Below are 18,886 nucleotides of genomic sequence, written 5' to 3' on the forward strand. Positions count from 1 at the left end.
GACCAGCTATAGCAACTGCCTGGATGTGCAGTGCTGGAGTAGTTTGGTCAGAATCCCTGATTGAAAATATTGATACCCTAGATAGGGACAATGTTTTACTGTCGTTAGAACAAATAAAGGATGCATTTATCTATATGCGTGATGCACAGAGGGATATTTGCACACTGGCATCTCGGGTGAGTGCTATGTCCATTTCAGCCAGAAGAGCCTTATGGACACGACAGTGGACAGGCGATGCGGATTCAAAACGTCACATGGAGGTTTTGCCGTATAAAGGGGAGGAGTTATTTGGAGTTGGTCTATCAGACTTGGTGGCCACGGCTACTGCCGGGAAATCCACTTTTTTACCTCAAGTCACTCCCCAACAGAGAAAGGCACCGACCTTTCAACCGCAGCCTTTTCGCTCCTACAAAAATAAGAGAGCAAAGGGCTTGTCGTACCTGCCACGAGGCAGAGGAAGAGGGAAGAGACACCAACAGGCAGCTCCTTCCCAGGAACAGAAGCCCTCCCCGGCTCCTGCAAAAACCTCAGCATGACGCTGGGGCCTCTCAAGCGGACTCGGGGACAGTGGGGGGCCGTCTCAAAAATTACAGCGCGCAGTGGGCTCACTCGCAGGTAGACCCCTGGATCCTGCAGATAATATCTCAGGGGTACAGGTTGGAATTAGAGACGGATCCTCCTCATCGTTTCCTGAAGTCTGCCTTACCAACCGTCTCTTCCGAAAGGGAGAGGGTGTTGGAAGCCATTCACAAGCTGTACGCTCAGCAGGTGATAGTCAAAGTACCCCTATTACAACAAGGAAAGGGGTATTATTCCACTCTATTTGTGGTACCGAAGCCGGATGGCTCGGTAAGGCCTATTCTAAATCTGAAGTCCTTGAACCTCTACATAAAAAAGTTCAAGTTCAAGATGGAGTCACTCAGAGCAGTGATAGCGAACCTGGAAGAAGGGGACTTTATGGTATCCTTGGACATCAAGGATGCGTATCTACACGTTCCGATTTACCCCGCACACCAGGGGTACCTCAGGTTCATTGTTCAAAAACTGTCACTATCAGTTTCAGACGCTGCCGTTCGGATTGTCCACGGCGCCTAGGGTCTTTACCAAGGTAATGGCCGAGATGATGATTCTTCTTCGAAGAAAAGGCGTATTAGTTATCCCATACTTGGACGATCTCCTAATAAGGGCAAGGTCCAGAGAACAGCTGGAGACAGCTTTAGCACTATCTCAAGAGGTGCTAAGACAACACGGGTGGATTCTGAATATTCCAAAATCCCATTTAATCCCGACAACTCGTCTGCTGTTCCTAGGAATGATTCTGGACACGGTTCAGAAAAAGGTTTTCCTTCCAGAGGAAAAAGCCAAGGAGTTATCCGATCTGGTCAGGAACCTCCTAAAACCAGGAAAAGTGTCAGTACATCAATGCACAAGAGTCCTGGGAAAAATGGTGGCTTCTTACGAAGCAATTCCATTCGGCAGATTCCAGGCAAGAATATTCCAAAGGGATCTGTTGGACAAATGGTCAGGGTCGCATCTGCAGATGCACCTGCGAATAACCCTGTCACCAAAGACAAGGGTGTCACTTCTGTGGTGGTTGCAGAAGGCTCACCTATTAGAAGGCCGCAGATTCGGCATTCAGGATTGGATCCTGGTGACCACGGACGCCAGCCTGAGAGGCTGGGGAGCAGTCACACAAGGAAGAAACTTCCAGGGAGTATGGACGAGTCTGGAAAAGTCTCTTCACATAAACATTCTGGAACTAAGAGCAATCTACAATGCTCTAAGCCAGGCGGAACTTCTCCTGCAAGGAAAGCCGGTGTTGATTCAGTCGGACAACATCACGGCGGTCGCCCATGTAAACAGGCAGGGCGGCACAAGAAGCAGGAGTGCAATGGCAGAAGCTGTCAAGATTCTTCGCTGGGCGGAGAATCACGTGATAGCACTGTCAGCAGTGTTCATCCCGGGCGTGGACAACTGGGAAGCAGACTTCCTCAGCAGACACGATCTTCATCCGGGAGAGTGGGGTCTACATCCAGAAGTCTTCAACATGTTAATAGACCGTTGGGAAAGACCAATTGTAGACATGATGGCGTCTCGCCTCAACAAGAAACTGGACAAATATTGCGCCAGGTCAAGAGATCCACAGGCAATAGCTGTGGACGCACTGGTAACTCCTTGGGTGTACCAGTCAGTGTATGTGTTTCCTCCTCTGCCGCTCATACCAAAGGTATTGAAGATCATACGGCAAAGAAGAGTAAGAACAATACTAGTGGTTCCGGATTGGCCGAGAAGGACTTGGTATCCGGAACTTCAAGAGATGCTCACGGACGAACCGTGGCCTCTACCTCTGAGAAGGGACCTGCTACAGCAGGGTCCCTGTCTTTTTCAAGACTTACCGCGGCTGCGTTTGACGGCATGGCGGTTGAACGCCAGATCCTAAAAGGGAAAGGCATTCCAGAAGAAGTCATTCCTACCTTGATTAAGGCACGGAAGGAAGTCACCGTGAAACATTATCACCGCATTTGGCGAAAATATGTAGCGTGGTGCGAGGATCGGAGGGTTCCGACGGAGGAATTCCAACTGGGTCGTTTCCTACATTTCCTGCAATCAGGATTATCTATGGGTCTCAAATTGGGATCCATTAAGGTTCAAATTTCGGCCCTGTCAATATTCTTCCAAAAAGAATTGGCCTCTGTCCCTGAGGTCCAGACTTTTGTCAAGGGAGTACTGCATATACAGCCTCCTGTGGTGCCTCCGGTGGCACCGTGGGATCTAAATGTAGTTTTAGATTTCCTCAAATCCCATTGGTTTGAACCATTGAAAAAGGTGGATTTGAAATATCTCACATTGAAAGTGACTATGTTACTAGCCCTGGCCTCTGCCAGGAGAGTATCTGAATTGGCGGCTTTATCTTATAAAAGTCCTTATCTAATCTTCCATTCGGATAGGGCAGAACTGCGGACTCGTCCGCATTTTCTCCCTAAAGTGGTATCAGCATTTCATCTGAACCAACCTATTGTGGTGCCTGCGGCCACTAGCGACTTGGAGGACTCCAAGTTGTTGGACGTTGTCAGAGCCTTAAAAATATACATTGCAAGGACGGCTGGAGTCAGAAAATCTGACTCGCTGTTTATATTGTATGCACCCAACAAGTTGGGCGCACCTGCTTCTAAGCAGTCGATTGCTCGTTGGATTTGTAACACAATTCAACTTGCACATTCTGTGGCAGGCCTGCCACAGCCTAAAACTGTAAAAGCCCACTCCACAAGGAAGGTGGGCTCATCTTGGGCGGCTGCCCGAGGGGTCTCGGCATTACAACTCTGCCGAGCAGCTACGTGGTCGGGGGAGAACACGTTTGTAAAATTTTACAAATTTGATACCCTGGCAAAGGAGGACCTGGAGTTCTCTCATTCGGTGCTGCAGAGTCATCCGCACTCTCCCGCCCGTTTGGGAGCTTTGGTATAATCCCCATGGTCCTTTCAGGAACCCCAGCATCCACTTAGGACGATAGAGAAAATAAGAATTTACTTACCGATAATTCTATTTCTCGGAGTCCGTAGTGGATGCTGGGCGCCCATCCCAAGTGCGGATTATCTGCAATACTTGTACATAGTTATTGTTAACTAATTCGGGTTATTGTTAAGGAGCCATCTTTAAGAGGCCCTTTCTGTTGTCATACTGTTAACTGGGTTTAGATCACAAGTTGTACGGTGTGATTGGTGTGGCTGGTATGAGTCTTACCCGGGATTCAAAATGCCTCCCTTATTGTGTATGCTCGTCCGGGCACAGTACCTAACTGGAGTCTGGAGGAGGGTCATAGGGGGAGGAGCCAGTGCACACCACCTGACCTAGTAAAGCTTTACTTTTTTGTGCCCTGTCTCCTGCGGAGCCGCTATTCCCCATGGTCCTTTCAGGAACCCCAGCATCCACTACGGACTCCGAGAAATAGAATTATCGGTAAGTAAATTCTTATTATATAGCCCCAGAGGCTATATAGGTGTATATTAACCCCTGCCAGAAACGATAAAATAGCGGGAGAAAGCCCGCCGAAAAAGGGGCGGAGCCAACTCCCTCAGCACACTGGCGCCATTATTCCCTCACAGCTTCGCTGGAAGGAAGCTCCCTGGCTCTCCCCTGCAGTCCTGCACTACAGAAAGGGTAAAAAAGAGAGGGGGGGGGCACAATTTAGGCGCAGTATATATATATTATAGGCAGCTATAGGGGAAAACACTCTGTATAGTGATATCCCTGTGTTATATAGCGCCCTGGTGTGTGCTGGCATACTCTCCCTCTGTCTCCCCAAAGGGCTTTGTGGGGTCCTGTCCTCTGTAAGAGCATTCCCTGTGTGTCTGCTGTGTGTCGGTACTGCTGTGTCGACATGTATGATGAGGATAATGATGTGGAGGCGGAGCAAATGCCTGTGAATGTGATGTCACCCCCTGCGGGGTCGACACCAGTGTGGATGGACTTATGGAAGGAATTACGTGACAGTGTCAGCTCCTTACATAAAAGGTTTGACGACATAGGACAGCCGGCTACTCAGCTTGTGCCTGTCCAAGCGTCTCAAATGTCATCAGGGGCTATAAAACGCCCGCTACCTCAGATGACAGATACAGATGTCGACACGGATACCGACTCCAGTGTCGACGATGATGAGACGAGTGTACCCTCCAATAGATCCACCCGTTATATGATTGAGGCTATGAAAAATGTTTTACACATTTCTGATGATACCCCAGGTACCACAAAAAAGGGTATTATGTTTGGTGAGAAAAAACTACCAGTAGTTTTTCCTGCATCTGACGAATTAAATGAGGTGTGTGAGGAAGCGTGGACTTCCCAAGATAAGAAATTGATAATTTCTAAACGGTTAATGGCTGCGTACCCTTTCCCGCCAGAGGATAGGTCACGCTGGGAAACACCCCCTAGGGTAGATAAAGCATTGGCACGCTTATCAAAGAAGGTGGCACTACCGTCTCCGGATACGGCCGCCCTAAAAGAACCTGCTGATAGCTGGAAAGTACCCTAAAAGCTATATACACACACACTGGCATTATATTGAGACCCGCTATTGCATCAGCTTGGATGTGCAGTGCTGCTGCTGCGTGGTCAGACTCCCTGTCGGAACACATTGATACCATGGATAGGGACAATATTTTGCTAATGATTGACCATATAAAAGACGCGGTCTTATACATGCGTGATGCACAGAGGGATATTTGCCGGCTGGCATCAAAAATAAGCGCTATGTCCATTGCCGCCAGACGGGGGTTATGGACTAGGCAAATGGTCAGGTGATGCCGACTCCAAGCGGCACATGGAAGTTTTACCCTATAAAGGGGTGGAACTTTTTGGGGAAGGTCTTTCAGACCTCGTTTCCACAGCTACTGCTGGGAAATCGACTTTTTTGCCACAGGCTACCCCACAGCAAAAGAAAGCACCGTATTATCAGGTACAGTCCTTTCGGCCCCAGAAAAATAAGCGGGCTAGAGGCTCATCCTTTCTGCCGAGGGGCAGAGGAAGGGGGAAAAAGCTGCAGCACACAGCTAGTTCCCAGGAGCAGAAGTCCTCCCCTGCGTCCGGTAAGTCCACAGCATGACGCTGGGGCTGCTCAGGCGGAATCGGGAACGGTGGGGGCACGTCTCAGGTTTTTCAGCACACAGTGGGCTCTCTCACAAGTGGATCCCTGGGTCCTTCAAGTAGTATCTCAGGGGTACAGGCTGGAATTCGAGACGTCTCCCCCCCCGCCGTTTCCTAAAATCTGCCTTGCCGGCAACTCCCTCTGCCAGGGAGGCAGTGTTGGTGGCTATTCAAAAACTGTATTCACAGAAAGTGATCGTCAAGGTACCCCTCCTTCAGCAAGGAAAGGGTTACTACTCCACAATGTTTGTGGTACCGAAACCGGACGGTTCGGTGAGACCCATCTTAAATTTAAAAACCTTGAACACTTATATCAAAAGGTTCAAGATGAAATCGCACAGGGCGGTTATTGCGAGCCTGGAGGAGGGGGATTACATGGTATCCCTGGACATCAAGGATGCGTACCTGCATGTCCCCATTTACCCTCCGCACCAGGAGTACCTCAGTTTTGTGGTACAGGACTGTCACTATCAGTTCCAGACGCTGCCGTTCGGGTTATCCACGGCATCGAGGGTCTTTACCAAGGTAATGGCCGAAATGATGATACTCCTTCGCAAGAAGGGAGTTTTAATTATCCCGTACTTGGACGATCTCCTGATAAAGGCGAGGTCCAAAGAACAGTTTATAGTGGGGGTGGCACTTTCTCAGGAAGTGCTACAACAGCACGGCTGGATTCTAAACATTCCAAAGTCACAGCTGGTCCCGACGACACGTCTTCTGTTCCTGGGAATGATTCTGGACACAGACCAGAAAAGAGTGTTTCTTCCACTGGAAAAAGCAGAGGAATTGTCATCTCTGGTCAGAGACATCCTAAAACCAGGAAAAGTGTCGGTACATCAATGCACACGAGTCCTGGGAAAAATGGTAGCTTCGTACGAAACAATTCCATTCGGAAGGTTCCACGCAAGGACGTTCCAGTGGGACCTGTTGGACAAATGGTCCGGGTCCCATCTCCAGATGCAACAGCGGATAACCCTATCGGCCAGAACCAGGGTGTCGCTGCTGTGGTGGCTGCAGAGGGCTCATCTACTAGAGGGCCGCAGATTCGGAATACAGGACTGGGTCCTGGTGACCACGGATGCCAGCCTTCGGGGCTGGGGGGCAGTCACAAAGGGAAGAAATTTCCAAGGACTGTGGTCAAATCAGGAGATTTTTCTTCACATAAATATCCTGGAGCTAAGGGCCATTTACAATGCCCTAAGCCAGGCAAGACCCCTGCTTCAAATCCAGCCGGTACTGATCCAGTCAGACAACATCACGGCGGTCGCCCATGTAAACAGACAGGGCGGCACGAGAAGCAGGATGGCGATGGCAGAAGCCACAAGGATTCTCAGATGGGCAGAGAATCATGTGTTAGCACTGACGGCAGTGTTCATTCCGGGAGTGGACAACTGGGAAGCAGACTTCCTCAGCAGGCACGACCTCCACACGGGAGAATGGGGACTTCATCCAGAAGTCTTCCAAATGCTGGTCAACCGGTGGGAAAAACCACAGGTAGACATGATGGCGTCCCGCCTCAACAAGAAGTTGAAAAGATATTGCGCCCGGTCAAGAGACCCTCAGGCGATAGCGGTGGACGCTCTAGTGACACCATGGGTGTACCAGTCGGTTTATGTGTTTCCTCCTCTACCTCTCATACCCAAGGTACTGAGAATAATAAGAAGGCGAGGAGTGAAAACCATACTCGTGGTTCCGGATTGGCCAAGAAGAGCTTGGTACCCGGAACTTTAAGAGATGCTTACAGAGGACCCTTGGCCTCTGCCGCTCAGACAAGACCTGCTGCAGCAGGGACCCTGTCTGTTCCAAGACTTACCGCGGCTGCGTTTGACGGCATGGCGGTTGAACACCGGATCCTGAAGGAAAAGGGTATTCCGGAGGAAGTCATCCCTACCCTGATCAAAGCCAGGAAGGATGTCACCGCAAGACATTATCACCGCATTTGGCGAAAATATGTTGCTTGGTGTGAGGCCATGAAGGCCCCGACGGAGGAATTTCAACTGGGTCGATTCCTGCACTTCCTGCAAGCAGGGGTGACGTTGGGCCTCAAATTGGGGTCCATAAAGGTCCAGATTTCGGCTCTGTCGATTTTCTTCCAAAAAGAACTGGCTTCACTGCCCGAAGTTCAGACTTTTGTCAAAGGAGTACTGCATATTCAGCCTCCTTTTGTGCCCCCAGTGGCACCTTGGGATCTCAATGTGGTTTTGGCATTCCTGAAATCACATTGGTTCGAACCACTTAAGACTGTGGATTTAAAATATCTCACGTGGAAAGTGGTCATGCTGTTGGCCTTGGCGTCGGCCAGGCGGGTTTCAGAATTGGCGGCTTTGTCTTGTAAAAGCCCTTATCTGATTTTCCATATGGATAGGGCAGAATTGAGGACTCGTCCTCAGTTTCTCCCAAAGGTGGTCTCAGCTTTTCACTTGAACCAACCTATTGTGGTGCCTGCGGCTACTAGGGACTTGGAGGATTCCAAGTTGCTGGACGTAGTCAGGGCCCTAAAAATGTATATTTCCAGGACGGCTGGAGTCAGAAAGACTGACTCGCTGTTTATCCTGTATGCACCCACCAAGCTGGGTGCTCCTGCTTCTAAGCAGTCTATTGCGCGCTGGATTTGTAGCACTATTCAGCTGGCGCATTCTGCGGTAGGCTTACCGCAGCCTAAATCTGTAAAAGCCCATTCCACACGGAAGGTGGGCTCATCTTGGGCGGCTGCCCGAGGGGTCTCGGCTTTACAACTTTGCCGAGCAGCTACTTGGTTGGGGGCAAACACGTTTGCGAAATTCTACAAATTTGATACCCTGGCTGAGGAGGACCCGGAATTCTCTCATTCGGTGCTGCAGAGTCATCCGCACTCTCCCGCCCGTTTGGGAGCTTTGGTATAATCCCCATGGTCCTTACGGAGTCCCCAGCATCCACTAGTACGTCAGAGAAAATAAGAATTTACTCACCGGTAATTCTATTTCTCGTAGTCCGTAGTGGATGCTGGGCGCCCATCCCAAGTGCGGATTGTCTGCAATACCTGTACATAGTTATTGTTACAAAAATCGGGTTTTGTTGTGAGCCATCTCTTCAGAGGCTCCATTTATTATCATACTGTTAACCGGGGTTCATATCACGTGTTATATGGTGTGATTGGTGTGGCTGGTATGAGTCTTACCCGGGATTCAAAAATCCTTCCTTATTGTGTCAGCTCTTCCGGGCACAGTTCCTAACTGAGGCTTGGAGGAGGGTCATAGGGGGAGGAGCCAGTGCACACCAGATAGTCCTAAATCTTTCTTAGATGTGCCCAGTCTCCTGCGGAGCCGTCTATTCCCCATGGTCCTTACGGAGTCCCCAGCATCCACTACGGACTACGAGAAATAGAATTACCGGTGAGTAAATTCTTATTATTAATGTCCTTTTTATATTATTTTATATATCGATTCAAATAGTCACTACTTTTGGTACCGTTTTAATAGTAAAGAATGTAAAATAATAGACCAGCCAACAGGATCCAAACAGTCCCTTTAGCAACCACATTGTCGGATGAACGGTCTGAAGGAATATTCACCAGATATCCAAAATGCTGCATAATGTTCCAAGAATAATGGCAAAGTCCAAACAGAAGTCCAGTGAAGTAGCAGGAGTCCGGATACAAGCTCAACACGTTTCCCTAGTCTATGGCCACCTAGCTTCCTCAGCATTCTTAATACGTGGTGGATGCTCCATCAGCATTGTCATCTGCAAATTTTGGTTGCTAAAGGGACTGTTTGGACATACAAGATTGACGTACTAGTAATACCTTGCCGGTAAAATTAGATCCCTTATGGACACAAAGAAGAAAGTCCTTATTAATACAGGAGCTGTTCTGATATTGCATGACCCTAATATACCAATACACCTGTGGCCTAGCTAGTGGTTGCTTTCTATACCATGCGATTTTTATTCTTATTGTGGTTTTTAAACAAATCTATATTTTTGTTACCATATACCGTCCATCATATATTATTGTATATACTAGCGCTGGTTTCAGTACTTCTTGTTCTTTTGAAATTTGTAGGGACTGACAACCCCTTGACCAGCTGCTTTGTGACAGTGCGCTAGATTTTTATTTTTCTCACGTCATAGGGGATACTGGGATGGTTATAGTTACCATGGGGTATAGATGGGGTCCATTTGAGCCATGGAACTTAATAAATTCTTCAGTGTGCTGACTCATCCCCTCTATGCCCCTCCTACAGACACGGTTTAGAAAAATGTGCCCAAGGAGCCGGGTGCATTCTCTGGAGCGCCAGAGAATTTTCTTCAAACCTTTATTTAAGTTTACATTTTTCAGGCAACACTTTTAGTTTATTATTTACAGGCAGCACTGTGTGGCACTAGTCTGCCTGGGACTTGGGGGGGGGGGGGGGGTTGGGTTACCGGGCCAACCTCTTGAAGGGCTAATGGTCCATATCCCCACTGACAGGACATAGCTCCTGAGGTGGTGTTTCGCATTACCCCCAGGGTGTGCGCACACTTCAGCAGCATGCCACCACCCCTAACAGAGCTGAAGATACTGGAGTGGTGAGTACAGAAACCGGGGTCCCGGTTAGCGGTTCCCTTGTTACAATGGTGGCATAAGGGCGCAGCGGGCACTCTGCGTTGCGGTGCCCGCTGCAGATTCCCACATTGGCGCTGATGCAGTAATGGGGTTTTAACTCTGTTTTCTGTAGAAAAGGAGTGTTTGCCAGTATAAACTTTGCAGGGACCGCGTGCCATTAAGGGGGCGGGGCTTCCCGGAGAGCGGGACCAGCAGCTCAGAGGCGCCATTTCCTACTGCATCATGCTGCATGCAGGGAAACGCTGCTCCTCCAAGTACCCTAAAAACACCTTGTTACTGATACCCCCTGGTTTTGTTGAAAGGGGGGAGCAATATATTGTATGTATATACATAAAAAACTTGTTACCTTATTAAGGCTCTAGTTTTCTGCCCGGCAAAGCAATGCTTTAGCTGATAGAGACATTGGTTTGCTGGTTCTCTCCCTCTCGGTCTCACTCCATCCAGGCTTACACTGGTTTTCTGTGTTATTTCACTGCTCCTGTGTGTGTTCTGTATAAACATGTCTGGACATGTTAGTCCTGCAGCACAAAGTTTTCTCACCGGGGGAGTCTCTTCTGTGTACACAGTGCAGTCTCCTTTCACAGGGAAGCAGCACTCAGGACCCCAGAATGGCTGGATTCTATAAAAGGGATGATGTCTAGCATATCATCTGAACTGGCTACTGCCAGGCAGGAAAGACAGGCGTTTAAGAAATCTATTGATGGTTTTCTGGTTCAGACTTCTGATCTCAGACACGTAGCTAGATACTTGCTTAAGTGAGCATGTAGTCCGGGAGCGACTAAGCAAAATTAAGATTAATAAATCACTGCGCCCAGATGGACTTCATCCGAGGGTTCTTATGGAGCTTAAGTCGCAACTAGCAAGACCCCTATACTTGATCTTTTATAGTTCAATTTGATCAGGCATGGTACCAAAATATTGGCGTATAGCGGAGGTAGTGCCATTATTTAAAAAGGGAACTAAAAATCATCCTGGTAACTACAGACCAGTTAGTTTGACATCCGTTGTGGGGAAAATATTGGAAAGAATTTTAAGAAATAGCATAGAGGATTATCTGCAGACTGCTAAGATTATTACATAAACCAGCATGGGTTTGTGAGGGACAGATCATGCCAAACTAACTTAATTAGCTTCTACGAGGAAAGGGGAAAGCTGTGGATGTGGTCTGTTTAGATTTTGCAAAAGCCTTTGATTCAGTGCCGCACAGGAGACTGATTGTCAAATTAATGGAGCATGGCCTAGGAAAAAATATTTGTACATGGATAAGTAATTGGCTGGATAACCGGGAACAGCGAGTAGTGGTCAATGGGATGTTCTCTAGCTGGGCAACAGTAGTCAACAGAATACCACAAGGGTCCGTACTAGGGCCACTATTGTCCAATATATTTCTCTAACGTCCTAAGTGGATGCTGGGGACTCCGTAAGGACCATGGGGATTAGCGGCTCCGCAGGAGACTGGGCACAACTATAAAGAAAGCTTTTAAGACTACTGGTGTGCACTGGCTCCTCCCACTAAGACCCTTCTCCAGACTTCAGTTAGATTCTTGTGCCCGGCTGAGCTGGATGCACACTAGGGGCTCTCCTGAGCACCTAGAAAGAAAGTATATTTTAGGTTTTTTATTTTCAGTGAGATCTGCTGGCAACAGACTCACTGCAGCGAGGGACTAAGGGGAGAAGAAGCGAACCTACCTAACAGGTGGTAGTTTGGGCTTCTTAGGCTACTGGACACCATTAGCTCCAGAGGGATCGACCGCAGGACCCGACCTTGGTGTTCGTTCCCGGAGCCGCGCCGCCGTCCCCCTTACAGAGCCAGAAGCAACGAAGAGGTCCGGAAAATCTGCGGCAGAAGACTTCGGTCTTCACCAAGGTAGCGCACAGCACTGCAGCTGTGCGCCATTGCTCCTCATGTACACCTCACACTTCGGTCACTGATGGGTGCAGGGCGCTGGGGGGGGGGGGCGCCCTGAGGGCAATAAATAACACCTTGGCTGGCAAATATACATCATATATAGTCCTAGAGGCTATATAGATGTAAAATTACCCCTGCCAGTATTACCGAAAAAGCGGGAGAAAGTCCGCCGAAAAGGGGGCGGGGCTTCTCCCTCAGCACACTGGCGCCATTTTTCCCTCACAGTTCCGCTGGAAGGAAGCTTCCCTGGCTCTCCCCTGCAGTCTGAATACTACAGAAGGGTAAAAAAGAGAGGGGGAGCACTAAATTTAGGTGCAGTATAGATATTATATATATATATAAGATATATAAAAAAGCAGCTATAGGGAAAACACTCATTGATAGTGGGATCCCAGTGTTATATAGCGCTGGGGTGTGTGCTGGCATACTCTCTCTCTGTCTCCCCAAAGGGCTTTGTGGGGTCCTGTCCTCTGTCAGAGCATTCCCTGTGTGTTTGCGGTGTGTCGGTACGGCTGTGTCGACGTGTTTGATGAGGAGGCTTATGTGGAGGCGGAGCAGATGCCTGTAAATGTGATGTCACCCCCTGCGGGGTCGACACCTGAGTGGATGGTGCTGTGGAAGGAATTACGTGATAGTGTCGACTCCTTACATAAAAGGTTTGACGACATACCAAATGTGGGACAGCCGGCTTCTCAGCCTGTGTCTGCCCAGGCGTCTCAAAAGCCATCAGGGGCTCTAAAACGCCCGCTACCTCAGATGGCAGACACAGATGTCGACACGGATACTGACTCCAGTGTCGACGACGAGGAGACTAATGTAACTTCCAGTAGGGCCACACGTTACATGATTGAGGCAATGAAAAATGTGTTGCACATTTCTGATGTTACCCCCGGTACCACAAAAAAGGGTATAATGTTTGGAGAGAAAAAACTACCAGTAGCTTTTCCTCCATCTGAAGAGTTAAATGAAGTGTGTGAAGAAGCGTGGGCTTCCCCTGATAAAAAGCTGGTAATTTCTAAGAGGTTACTAATGGCGTACCCTTTCCCGCCAGAGGATAGGTCACGTTGGGAAACATCCCCTAGGGTGGATAAAGCGCTCACACGCTTGTCAAAGAAGGTGGCACTACCGTCTCCGGATATGGCCGCCCTGAAGGAATCTGCTGATCGAAAGCAGGAGGCTATCCTGAAATCTATATATACACACACAGGTGTTATATTGAGACCGGCTATAGCTTCAGCCTGGATGTGCAGTGCTGCTGCTGCGTGGTCAGATTCCCTGTCAGAAAATATAGATACCCTAGACAGGGACACTATTTTGCTAAACGTAGAGCATATAAAAGACACACTTTTATACATGAGGGATGCACAGAGGGATATTTGCCGGCTGGCATCCAAAATTAGTGCAATGTCCATTTCTGCCAGGAGAGGGTTATGGACTCGGCAGTGGACAGGTGATGCAAATTCCAAACGACACATGGAAGTTCTGCCTTATAAGGGTGAGGAATTGTTCGGGGATGGTCTCTCGGACCTCGTTTCCACAGCAACAGCTGGGAAGTCTACATTTTTACCCCATGTTCCCTCACAACCAAAGAAAGCACCGTATTATCAGGTACAGTCCTTTCGGCCCAATAGGGGCAAGCGGGTTAAAGGCGCGTCCTTTCTGCCCAGAGGCAGAGGTAGAGGGAAAAAGCTGCAGCATACAGCCAGTTCCCAGGAGCAAAAGTCCTCCCCCGCTTCCTCTAAGTCCACAGCATGACGCTGGGGCTTCACAGGCGGAGCCAGGTACGGTGGGGGCGGTCTCAAAAATTTCAGCAATCAGTGGGCTCGCTCACGGGTGGATCCCTGGATCCTTCAAGTAGTATCTCAGGGGTACAAGCTGGAATTCGAGACGTCTCCCCCCCGCCGTTTCCTCAAATCTGCCTTGCCAACCACTCCCTCAGGCAGGGAGGCAGTGTTACAGGCAATTCAAAAGCTGTATTCACAACAAGTGATAGTAAAGGTGCCCCTACTTCAACAAGGAAGGGGTTACTATTCCACAATGTTTGTGGTACCGAAACCGGACGGTTCGGTGAGACCCATTTTAAATTTGAAATCCTTGAACACATATATAAAAAAATTCAAGTTCAAGATGGAATCGCTCAGGGCGGTTATTGCAAGCCTGGACGAGGGGGATTACACGGTATCGCTGGACATCAAGGATGCTTACCTACATGTCCCCATTTACCATCCTCACCAGGAGTACCTCAGGTTTGTGGTACAAGATTGTCATTACCAATTCCAGACGTTGCCGTTCGGTCTCTCCACGGCTCCGAGGGTCTTTACCAAGGTAATGGCGGAAATGATGATACTCCTTCGAAAGAAGGGAGTTTTAATTATCCCGTACTTGGACGATCTCCTGATAAAGGCGAGGTCCAGAGAGCAGTTGTTGGTGGGGGTAGCACTATCTCGGGAAGTGCTACAACAGCACGGCTGGATTCTAAACATACCAAAGTCACAGCTGGTCCCTACGACACGCCTGCTGTTCCTAGGGATGGTTCTGGACACAGAACAGAGAAAAGTGTTTCTCCCGGAGGAAAAGGCCAAGGAGCTGTCATCTCTAGTCAGAGGCCTCCTAAAACCAAAACAGGTGTCGATGCATCACTGCACGCGGATCCTGGGAAAAATGGTAGCTTCCTACGAAGCGATTCCATTCGGCAGGTTTCATGCAAGAACCTTTCCGTGGGACCTGTTGGACAAGTGGTCCGGATCGCATCTTCAGATGCATCGTCTGATAACCCTGTCTCCGAGGACAAGGGTGTCTCTGCTGTGGTGGCTGCAGAGTGCTCATCTTCAAGAGGGCCGCAGATTCGGCATACAGGACTGGGTCCTGGTGACCACGGATGCCAGCCTTCGAGGCTGGGGAGCAGTCACACAGGGAAGAAACTTCCAAGGACTATGGTCAAGTCAGGAGACTTCCCTGCACATAAATATTCTGGAACTAAGGGCCATTTACAATGCCCTAAGTCAGGCAAAACCCCTGCTTCAAAACCAGCCGGTACTGATCCAGTCAGACAACATCACGGCGGTCGCCCATGTAAATCGACAGGGCGGCACGAGAAGCAGGACGGCGATGGCTGAAGCCACAAGGATTCTCCGATGGGCGGAAAATCACGTGTTAGCACTGTCAGCAGTGTTCATTCCGGGAGTGGACAACTGGGAAGCAGACTTCCTCAGCAGGCACGACCTCCACCCGGGAGAGTGGGGACTTCATCCAGAAGTCTTTCAAATGATTGTAAACCAGTGGGAAAAACCGCAGGTGGACATGATGGCGTCCCGCCTAAACAAAAAGCTAGAAAAATATTGCGCCAGGTCGAGAGACCCGCAGGCGATAGCTGTGGATGCTCTGGTAACACCGTGGGTGTACCGATCGGTTTATGTGTTCCCTCCTCTTCCTCTCATACCAAAGGTACTGAGGATAATAAGGAGAAGAGGAGTAAGAACTATACTCCTTATTCCGGATTGGCCAAGAAGAGCGTGATATCCGGAACTTTAAGAAATGATGTCAGAGGACCCATGACCTCTACCGCTCAGACAAGACCTGCTGCAGCAGGGGCCCTGTCTGTTCCAAGACTTACCGCGGCTGCGTTTGACGGCATGGCGGTTGAACACCGGATCCTGAAGGAAAAGGGCATTCCGGAGGAAGTCATTCCTACGCTGATTAAAGCTAGGAAAGAAGTAACCGCAAACCATTATCACCGCATATGGCGAAAATATGTTGCGTGGTGTGAGGCCAGGAAGGCTCCAATGGAAGAATTTCAGCTGGGCCGGTTCCTGCACTTCCTACAGTCAGGGGTGACTATGGGCCTTAAATTGGGTTCCATTAAGGTCCAGATTTCGGCTCTATCGATTTTCTTCCAGAGAATTGGCTTCACTACCTGAAGTTCAGACTTTTGTTAAGGGAGTGCTGCATATTCAGCCCCCTTTTGTGCCTCCAGTGGCACCTTGGGATCTCAACGTGGTGTTGGATTTCCTAAAGTCACATTGGTTTGAGCCACTGAAAACCGTGGATTTGAAATATTTCACGTGGAAAGTGGTCATGTTGTTGGCCTTGGCTTCGGCCAGGCGTGTTTCAGAATTGGCGGCTTTGTCATGAAAAAGCCCTTATCTGATTTTCCATATGGATAGGGCAGAATTAAGGACTCGTCCCCAGTTTCTCCCCAAAGTGGTATCAGCTTTTCATCTGAACCAACCTATCGTGGTGCCTGCGGCTACAAATGACTTGGAGGCTTCCAAGTTGTTGGATGTAGTCAGGGCCCTAAAAATGTATGTCTCCTGGACAGCTGGAGTCAGAAAGACGGACTCGCTCTTTATCCTGTATGCGCCCAACAAGTTGGGTGCACCTGCTTCTAAGCAGACTATTGCTCGCTGGATCTGTAGTACGATTCAGCTTGCACATTCTGCGGCTGGACTGCCGCATCCTAAATCAGTAAAAGCCCATTCCACGAGGAAAGTGGGCTCTTCTTGGGCGGCTGCCCGAGGGGTCTCGGCTCTTCAACTTTGCCGAGCTGCAACTTGGTCAGGGGCAAACACGTTTGCAAAATTCTACAAATTTGATACCCTGGCTGAAGAGGACCTTGAGTTCTCTCATTCGGTGCTGCAGAGTCATCCGCACTCTCCCGCCCGTTTGGGAGCTTTGGTATAATCCCCATGGTCCTTACGGAGTCCCCAGCATCCACTTAGGACGTTAGAGAAAATAAGAATTTACTCACCGGTAATTCTATTTCTCATAGTCCGTAGTGGATGCTGGGCGCCCATCCCAAGTGCGGATTGTCTGCAATACTTGTATATAGTTATTGCTTAACTAAAGGGTTATTGTTGAGCTATCTGTTGAGAGGCTCAGTTGTTATCATGCCGTTAACTGGGTATTGTATCACGAGTTATACGGTGTGATTGGTGTGGCTGGTATGAGTCTTACCCGGGATTCAAAATCCTTCCTAATTGTGTCAGCTCTTCCGGGCACAGTATCCTAACTGAAGTCTGGAGGAGGGTCTTAGTGGGAGGAGCCAGTGCACACCAGTAGTCTAAAAACTTTCTTTATAGTTGTGCCCAGTCTCCTGCGGAGCCGCTAATCCCCATGGTCCTTACGGAGTCCCCAGCATCCACTACGGACTATGAGAAATAGAATTACCGGTGAGTAAATTCTTATTTTATTAATGACCTAGGAACAGGCCTGGAAAGCACAGTATCAATCTTTACTGATGATACTAAACTGTTTAGGGTAATTAATTCGGAAATCGATGTGGAGTCTCTACAGCAGGCTTTCCCAACCACGGTCCTCAAGGCACACCAACAGTGCAGGTTTTAGTGATATCCAGGCTTCAGCACAGGTGACTTAATTAGTAGCTTAGTTATTTTGATTTAACCATCTGTGCTGCAGCCTGGATATCACTAAAACCTGCACTGTTGGTGTGCCTTGAGGACCGTGGTTGGGAATGACTGCTCTACAGAATGACTTATTGAAGCTTGGGCATCCAAATGGAGAATGAGGTGCAATATAGAAAAATGCAAGTTATGCATTTTGGGACAAAGAATAAACTAGCACATTAAATGGGGAAAATCTAGGGATAACATCAGTGGAAAAAGACTTGGGGGTACTCATAGATAAGCTTAATAACAGTACACAATGTCAAAGTGCAACAAAGAAGGCAAGTAAGGTGCTAGCGTGCATAAAACAAGGAATTGAGGCAAGGAACGAGAGTGTAATCCTGCAACAAATCATTGGTACGTCCACACCTGGAATATTGTGTTCAGTTTTGGGCACGGCATTATAAAAAAAGATATCTGGGGAGTCTAAAGAGTTCAAAGGCGAGCTACTAAATTGATTAAAGGGCTAAAGCAGGCATGTCAAACTCATGGTCATCCAGCTGTTGTGAAACTAAGTATGCTGGCAAAGCATGCTGGTACTAGTAGTTTCACAACAGCTGGAGGGCCATGAGTTCGGCATGACTGGGCTAGAGGCACTGGATTACGAAGAAAGATGTACTAGGTTGAATTTGTATACTCTAACAAAAGAGGCATCTAAGAGGAGGCATTATTAATATCTTTAAATATGTAAAGGGACAATACGAGGAGTTATCAAGGGATATGTTCATTAAAAAAACTCTAGGTCACCTGGGCACTCGCTTAGGCTAGAGGAGAAAGACTTCCACACACAACGTAGGAAAGGGTTCTTCACAGTTAGGGCAATAAAGATTTGGAACTCCCTGCCAGAGAAGGTGGTAATGGTGGACTCTGTAAATACATTAAAAAACGGATTGGATACATTTCTAACTAAAACAGATATCCAAGGTTATAGCATTTAAAAAAAAAATATATATATATATATATATTTTAAATCTAATTGATAAACTGGGAGGTTCATGAATTATAGTTGTTAAGGGAGCCCATACACGGTGCTATTTGTGCTAGGTGAGATTTGAGCTTTACAATGTGTGCTATGTATTGTATTTTAGTAGCATGCAATTTGGACTCTACACAGTGTGCTATTTGAACTACATGCTATTTGAACAACACCAGATTTTGACCACACTGCAGTATGTAAATTAAAATAGTGAGCTGGTTTACAATGTTTGTGGGTGTCTGCTTTTTTGATAAACAAAAATAGGGGATATATATTGTCGGCCATTTTAACAATCTGTGCAGTCTTGCTCTGTGGTTAGTTTTGTAAGGTTTACCTTCTGGACGCTTCACAGTAGTTTAATTGCTTTGCTTTGTTTT

The 18,886-nt window shown here is 48.2% G+C and overlaps 1 protein-coding gene across 7 annotated transcripts in view; it reads left to right on the top strand.

The window, feature by feature from the left end:
• STK31 (serine/threonine kinase 31) overlaps positions 1 to 18,886 on the top strand; it is a 783,847-nt gene that overhangs the window by 524,103 nt on the left and 240,858 nt on the right. The gene's annotated exons all lie outside the window — the stretch shown is intronic.

The sequence above is a fragment of the Pseudophryne corroboree genome, chromosome 5, assembly GCF_028390025.1.
Source record: "Pseudophryne corroboree isolate aPseCor3 chromosome 5, aPseCor3.hap2, whole genome shotgun sequence".
Classification (NCBI taxonomy): domain Eukaryota; kingdom Metazoa; phylum Chordata; class Amphibia; order Anura; family Myobatrachidae; genus Pseudophryne; species Pseudophryne corroboree.